This window comes from Miscanthus floridulus, chromosome 17 (genome assembly GCF_019320115.1).
Source record: "Miscanthus floridulus cultivar M001 chromosome 17, ASM1932011v1, whole genome shotgun sequence".
Lineage (NCBI taxonomy): Eukaryota > Viridiplantae > Streptophyta > Magnoliopsida > Poales > Poaceae > Miscanthus > Miscanthus floridulus.
In genome coordinates, this window is record NC_089596.1 from 22,091,566 (window position 1) to 22,098,985 (window position 7,420).

Below are 7,420 nucleotides of genomic sequence, written 5' to 3' on the forward strand. Positions count from 1 at the left end.
ATGAAGAATGATTTGGTAAGAGGGTTGAAGGATGTGAAGTTTGAAAAGGACAAGCTTTGTAGTGCATGTCAAGCCGGCAAGCAAGTTGCAAATACTCATCCAACCAAAGCTTTCATATCAACCACAAGAGTGCTAGAACTCCTTCACATGGATTTATTTGGACCAACAACATACAAGAGTTTGGGAGGGAATCTCTATTGTCTTGTGATTGTTGATGACTATTCAAGGTATACATGGGTATTCTTTCTTCGTGACACATCCGAAGTTGCATCTTGCTTCAAGAAGTTTGCCAAGAGAGCTCAAAATGAATTTGAAGTGAAGCTCAAGAAGATAAGAAGTGACAACGGAAAAGAATTTGACAACACAAATATTGAAGCTTATTGTGATGAAGTTGGGATCAAGCATGAAGTCTCCGCAACTTATACTCCTCAACAAAATGGTGTAGTTGAGAGGAAGAACCGGACTTTAATCACTCTTGCAAGGACAATGCTAGATGAGTACAACACACCCAAAGCTCTATGGGCGGAAGCAATCAATACTGCATGCTATGCATCCAACCGTCTATTCCTTTAAAAGTTTCTTGGTAAGACTCCTTATGAGTTGCTCAATAGGAAGAAGCCGGACGTCTCTTTCTTTAGGGTGTTTAGTTGCAAATGCTACATCTACAAGAAGCGGCAACACCTAGGGAAGTTTCAAAGGCGTTGTGATATTGGTTTTCTTGTTGGTTACTCATCAAAGTCCAAAGCATATAGAGTATTTAATCATGCCACCGGCTTGGTTGAAGAAACATATGATGTAGAATTTGATGAATCTAACGGCTCCCAAGGAGCACATGAGAATCTTGATGATGTAGGTGATGAACCATTGAGGGAGGCCATGAAGAATATTCCGGTGGGAGACATCAAGCCTAAAGATGATGTACAAGTCATCAATCAACCTTCTTCATCAAGTGTGCCACAAGATGGTGAAAAAGATGGGAGAGTAGAAAATGAAGATACTCATATCTCCCATGAGCAAATGGTGGTACAAGCACAAGATGTTGATGCTCCACAACCTCCCCCTCAAGTGGTCAATAGAAGAAATACACCTCTCCTACAAGATCATCCACAAGATCTCATCATAGGGAGTCCATGAAAGGGAGTGATGACTAGATCTCAAAAACTTGCTTCATTTATTGTTCATCACTCTTTTGTCTCTTGCTATGAGCCTACCAAGGTAGAAGAAGCTCTTAAAGATCCAGATTGGATCAATGCCATGCATGAAGAGTTGAACAACTTTACTCGCAATGAAGTTTGGACTCTTGAAGAGCGACCAAAAGGTGCAAGAGTCATTGGAACAAAGTGGGTGTTCCGCAACAAGCAAGATGATCAAGGTGTTGTGAGGAACAAGGCAAGACTAGTAGCAAAGGGGTTCTCTCAAGTTGAAGGTTTGGATTTTGGAGAGACCTTTGCACCAGTTGCAAGATTAGAAGCCATCCGTATCCTACTTGCATATGCATCACATCATGAAATAAAACTATATCAAATGGATGTGAAAAGTGCATTTTTAAATGGCTTTATTAATGAACTAGTCTATGTTAATCAACCTCCCGGGTTTGAAGACCCTAGATATCCTAATCATGTTTATAGGTTGTCCAAGGCACTATATGGGCTTAAGCAAGCCTAAGAGCTTGGTATGAGCGCCTCCGGAACTTCCTCATTGAGAAGGGCTTCACCATTGGGAAGGTCGACACCACACTATTCACCAAGAAGCTTGATGGGCACATCTTCATTTGTCAAGTATATGTTGATGATATTATCTTTGGATCATCAAATGAAGACTCATGCAAAGAATTTGGTGAATTGATGTCGAAGGAGTTCGAGATGTCCATGATTGGTGAGCTTACATTCTTTCTTGGTTTTCAAGTCAAGCAAATGAAAGAAGGCATCTTCATCTCTCAAGAAAAATACACAAAAGATCTTCTCAAGAGATTCAAGATGGATGAATGTAAGCCAATCAAGACACCAATGCCTACCAATGGACATCTCGACCTAGACGAGGGAGGTAACCCGGTTGATCAAACTCTCTACCGTTCTATGATTGGAAGCTTATTATACTTAACCGCATCTAGGCCCGACATCATGTTTAGTGTGTGTATGTGTGCTAGATTCCAAGCTAATCCTAAGGAAACACATTTAATTGCCGTAAAAAGAATCCTCAGGTATCTCAAGTACACACCAAGCATTGGCCTTTGGTATCCTAAAGGAGCTATATTTGAATTAGTGGGCTATTCCGATTCGGATTATGCCGGTTGCAAAGTTAATAGAAAAAGCACATCCGGAGGGTGCCACTTGCTTGGTAGATCACTTGTGTCTTGGTCCTCCAAGAAACAAAATAGTGTGGCTTTGTCCATCGCCAAAGCGGAATACATTGCCGTGGGTGCTTGTTGTGCACAAATATTATACATGAAACAAACTTTGCTAGACTATGGTATAGTTCTAGAAAAAGTACCTCTTTTGTGCGACAATAAAAGTGCCGTAAAACTTGTAAATAACCCGGTTCAACACTCTCGCACCAAGCACATAGATATCCGCCATCACTTTCTAAGAGATCATGTTGCCAAAAATGATATATCACTAGAAGGTGTAAGGACCGAAGATCAATTAGCGGATATCTTTACTAAACCGCTAGATGAGTCAACCTTTTGTAGATTGCGAAATGAGCTCAATGTACTTGATTTTAGCAACTTCACTAAAAATTGAGCTTGTGTTGTCCCTTGCATTCATTGTTATATAAACATGTTTAACTTTTGGCAATGCATATAGGGCTTGTCTAACATGGTTAAGATAACCGTCGGAAAGCGTGTGAAGAAGCTTAACTTTGGATCAAACTTGACAAGCAACTAGATTTACTTACATAGCATTGCATGTACCTGGATGTTGTTTTGTCGTTTTGTTCCATTTGCCCTCTTATTGCCTATTTTCTTAAAAAGAATTATAGCCTAAGGCAAAATATTTTGAAAAATATGAGGGTTTGAGAGAGGTCACTCACATCAGTCCCAATTGGTGTTTATTTGGATCTTATCCATGTTGGGACTCGATTGGGAACAGGCAGCGCGAAGGAACTTTGAAGATTTGCTGGAAAAGGTGCACCAGACGCTGCATCGGACGCTGCTGTCCAGCGTCCGGTCAATTCACAGGAGGTGAACTGCTGCTGAAGGAGTGACCGGACGCTGTGTTTGTGCGTCCGGTCAGGAAGGGATCTAGCGTCTGGTTGTTTGAAGGAAAAACAGGCTGTACCGACCGGACCCTGCCTGCGTCCGGTCATGGACCACCGGACGTGTCCAGTCGCGATTCCAGAGGAATTGGACCTCTCTGGAATCGACCGAACGCTGGGTGATAGCGTCCAATCGCTACCACCGGAGCGTCCGGTCAGTTGATCTCGTGCGACTTTAGGACTTTTCTTCCGTTTCCTATTCTGTCGGGTTGGGGGACCCATATAACCACGCGTGCTATTCTTTTCCCCGCATCCGCCGTGACCTAGCCCTAGCCAGCGCCACTGCAGCTTCTCCAAGCCGCCACTGTCCCGCGCCTCCATCGCTGCTCGCCGCGCCCGCGCAAGCTCCGCCCAAGCGCCACCACGCCGTGCTCCCTTGCGCTCCACCACAGCCCCAAGTACCACCGGCGATTCCCTGCGCCTCCCGAGCCGCGCCCGGTCACCTCTTCCTCGCAAGCGCCGCCGTGCCTGCCGGTCCACCTCGCCGGTTTCTTGCGTCTCAGAGCCACCGCGCCAAGTTTCACCGCCCTGCTTCACCGTGCCCTAGCTTCTCTGGGCCGCTGGTTCTTCGAAGTGTTTCGCAACCCAAACCCTAGCCCCAGTTCCGTGGTTTCCCCCGCGTGACGCTTCTCTCCTTCTCTCGGATTGCCGGTTCGTCAGGTAGCTTGCCCATCGTCTCAATCTCGCACCTACATTGCTTGCTTCCTAGGTCTTTCGCATCTATTAGATATAGTGTATTTATGTGTATATCCATCTATTCTATCGTGCAGCGAGTCGGTGCCATTGAGGTTTCTGTGGCAGTTGTCAGCAACTCGGAGCCAAGCTCACGAGTACGGATCGAGGCCAAGCCTCGAAAGTGTCAGTGGCAGTTGATCTTGTCAGCGACAGTTCATCCTCTTATTAGATCAGATGGCTCGCACCAAGAATGTTGGTGGTGGTCCAAGTGATGATGATCGGAGGCCCCCGCCTCGCCTGCCCATAGATCCAAAAGGCAAGGCAACAAAGAAGGTTGCATCCAAAAAGCACAAGTACCCAGATGCTGAGACCGCCAGAGCAGCAGCAGTTGTAGAGGCCGCAGAACGTGCCGAGCGAGGAGGTGCTCACAACGGAGTTGTGTTTGCAGATCCGCCAGTTTCATCAGATGCAAGGACTGTGACAGCAAGAGTTCAGCGCCTTCTTGGTAGTCCACCAAGGACTGTCACTGTTGAAGGAGGGCAGTATACTATTGGTGAGGGTCAGCCTCAAGGGACTTCACAGCAGCAGCCCCCACCAGCAGAGCCTCAGCCAGCTCAGGAGACTCAGGAGGGTCAGCAGGCCAAGGAGGCAGAGGAGACAGAGCAGGCACCACAACCCCAGCTTCGCCGCTCTAGTCGTACCCATGCTACAGTACCACTGAGGCCAGCTACTTAGCGCAGGGGTTCACGCCCACCACCTAGACCACAGGGTTCGCCTCCAGTGGTACACCTTGACTTGAGGGCCGCCACAGCCAGACAGGTTCGCCAGTTGAGGTTTGTTGAGTTTGATGTGTGGTTTCCTTCGAGGAGGGATGAGAGAGCAGCAGAGGGGTTCTACACGCCACTCCAGGAGGATTTCTATAATGCCTATCTCAACAGTGGGGCAGTGTTCAGATCTCAGAGAGTCTGCCGTTTAGAGTCTATTGTGGCAGCAGCTGGAGAGCACATCCGCCCCTACTTGTCATATTTGTCGGGGCTCGCAGATCTGATTGGTCGGACAGGAGTATATGTACCATCTTGGGTTCGGCAGTTTTGTGCTTCACTCTACGTTGATCCGCATCACAACTTCATTCACTTTGCATTCAATGGCAGAGATTACAGGGTGATGAGTTTCAGGGCCCGAGAGATACTGAGGCTACAGGATCAGCCTATCAAATTGCATGAGGTGTGTTATGGACAGCAGGAGCCTCCCAGGCGTCCTCATGGAGGGTTGGTGCCCCCTACTGATCTTGTGCGCCATTGCTTTAAGGAGCCCTTTGGTGAGGGGTCGAGGAGGAACCCCAGTGACCTGACACCTACAGCTCGAGTGCTAGAGGCCATTATCAGGAGGACACTACTTCCCAGGTTGGGATACAGAGAGGGTCTAACTCGCCTATAGCTCTGGCTCCTTAATGCCCTGATGCAGCAGACCGTGTTCGACATTTGGGACCTCCTTCTATCAGAGATGGAGGATACTATTGCTGAGGGCTTCAAGGGTCAGAGACAGCTTCCTTATGCTCATTGGGTCACATTCTTGATGCTAAAGTCTGTGCAGGTCAGGACCCCTGAGATGGTTGCAGAGTACAAGGCTGCCACCACAGAGTTTCTCGCATATAACATGGCACAGAGGATTAGGCACAGCACTCCACAGGCACCCGCTCAGCCCCGTCGTCGTCTAGATGTTCCAGAGTCAGTAGCTCAGTAGGACGAGATCATTAGAGGCATAGCCGCTACAGAGGAGGAGGAGCTTGAGGCACAGTAGGGGATGACCGAGTCCAGTGATAGTTCGGATGATGACTATCTGCCAATTCCTCAGATGCTTCCACGCAGACATGATGTAGAGGCCGGCAGTTCCAGCTCAGCTCCACCAGCACCGTAGACGGACCCTGCATTGATTGCCATTCTTGAGCGGATGCAGTAGGATCAGGCACGATAGGCACAGGAGACTGCTGCAAACTTTGCATAGTTCCAGGCTTGTCGGGATGAGTTCTAGAGGCAGCAGCAACTTCTCCAACAGCAGCAGCAGATGCATCAACAACAGTTACTTATGCAGCAGCAGCTCATGAGATTCATGCAGCATGTAGTGACAGCTCTTGGGGCTCCATAGCCACAGCCTTCGCCCCAGCTTGCTTAGCCTGCCACCACTATGACAACTCCAGCTGTACAGCCCAGTGGGCTTCAGAGTCAGGGACAGCCTCCAGTGCAGTTTGCTTCACCTCTAGTTCAGGTGTCCCAATGGTTGTCTTCACCTGGGGTAGCCCCATAGTTCACTCCATTACAGACAGGTTTCACTCCGGAGTAGTCACCCTCGCTTTTTGTGCCTGACACGTCAGTCTCTAGGAGTCTTGGAGCATCCTTCAGCGAGTTGACAGGGATGCCTACACCGCCACATATGCATGCCCCGGATCCTTCTACTGCAGCTCTAGTCGCCGTGACGACACAGAGGCTTCCTAGCTCAGTTGCTTCCTCAGATCCTATGACAGATGTACCAGCAGCTTCACAGGCAGCACCAGCCCCAGCTCAGACCCAGACTGCTTCAGCGACACTTCCTGCTTCAGAGGGTCAGTCAGTTCAGAGCTCAGGGTCAGATGATGATGGCGCCCAGTTTCACATTGCTACATGTACTTCAGCGCCCGACTCATCCGCTGCAGCCCCACCGACCGACCCTTAGTTTTGGTGTTTGACGCCAAAGGGGGAGAGGGACGAGTACGTAGATTTAGGGGGAGCGTCTTTTTAGGGGGAGCTTAGATTATTAGCTTTGTTTTTTTGCATTTGGAGTTTCTATGTGTGATACACTTTTATTATTATGCATTCGTGTGTTTACTTTCATGCATATTATTATATCTATGTGATAGTGATATCTGCGTAATTGTGATATATGACATGTGTGCTCTCTACTTTCCATTATTTATATGTCATATCACTTGTGCTATGCTCATTTGCCTCTGCTTCCGCGTTTATATTCCGATGCAAATGAGTTTTGTTTCTTGTACTCATGCATACTTCATATCTTTTGAGTACATTGTGTTGGCTTGGGTCATATAAGCTTGACTAACACTTTTGTTCTTATCGATAAAAGCTTATATGAACCAAGTCCGTCAAAAACCTCACTCTTTCTCATACTCGAGGTGGTATTGTCATCAATCACCAAAAAGGGGGAGATTGAAAGCATCTAGGCCCCTTGTTGGGTTTCGGTGATTAATGACAATACAAGATTACTATGACTAACGTGTGTTTTACAGAGGCAATTAAGTTAGGTCATGATAATGGTGATCGATTGAGCAATCAAGGTGGTCATGCCCCTATGATGGAAATCGTTTCGGTTTTCAAAGGATGAACGACAAGGTTAAGGATAACTAGTTCTAAGTGTCGATTGGAGTTGGAGTGACACTTGGAGTAGTTTAGGACTTTGTTTTTCCTTTGGCCGTACTATTAAGGGGGGTATGAAAGGG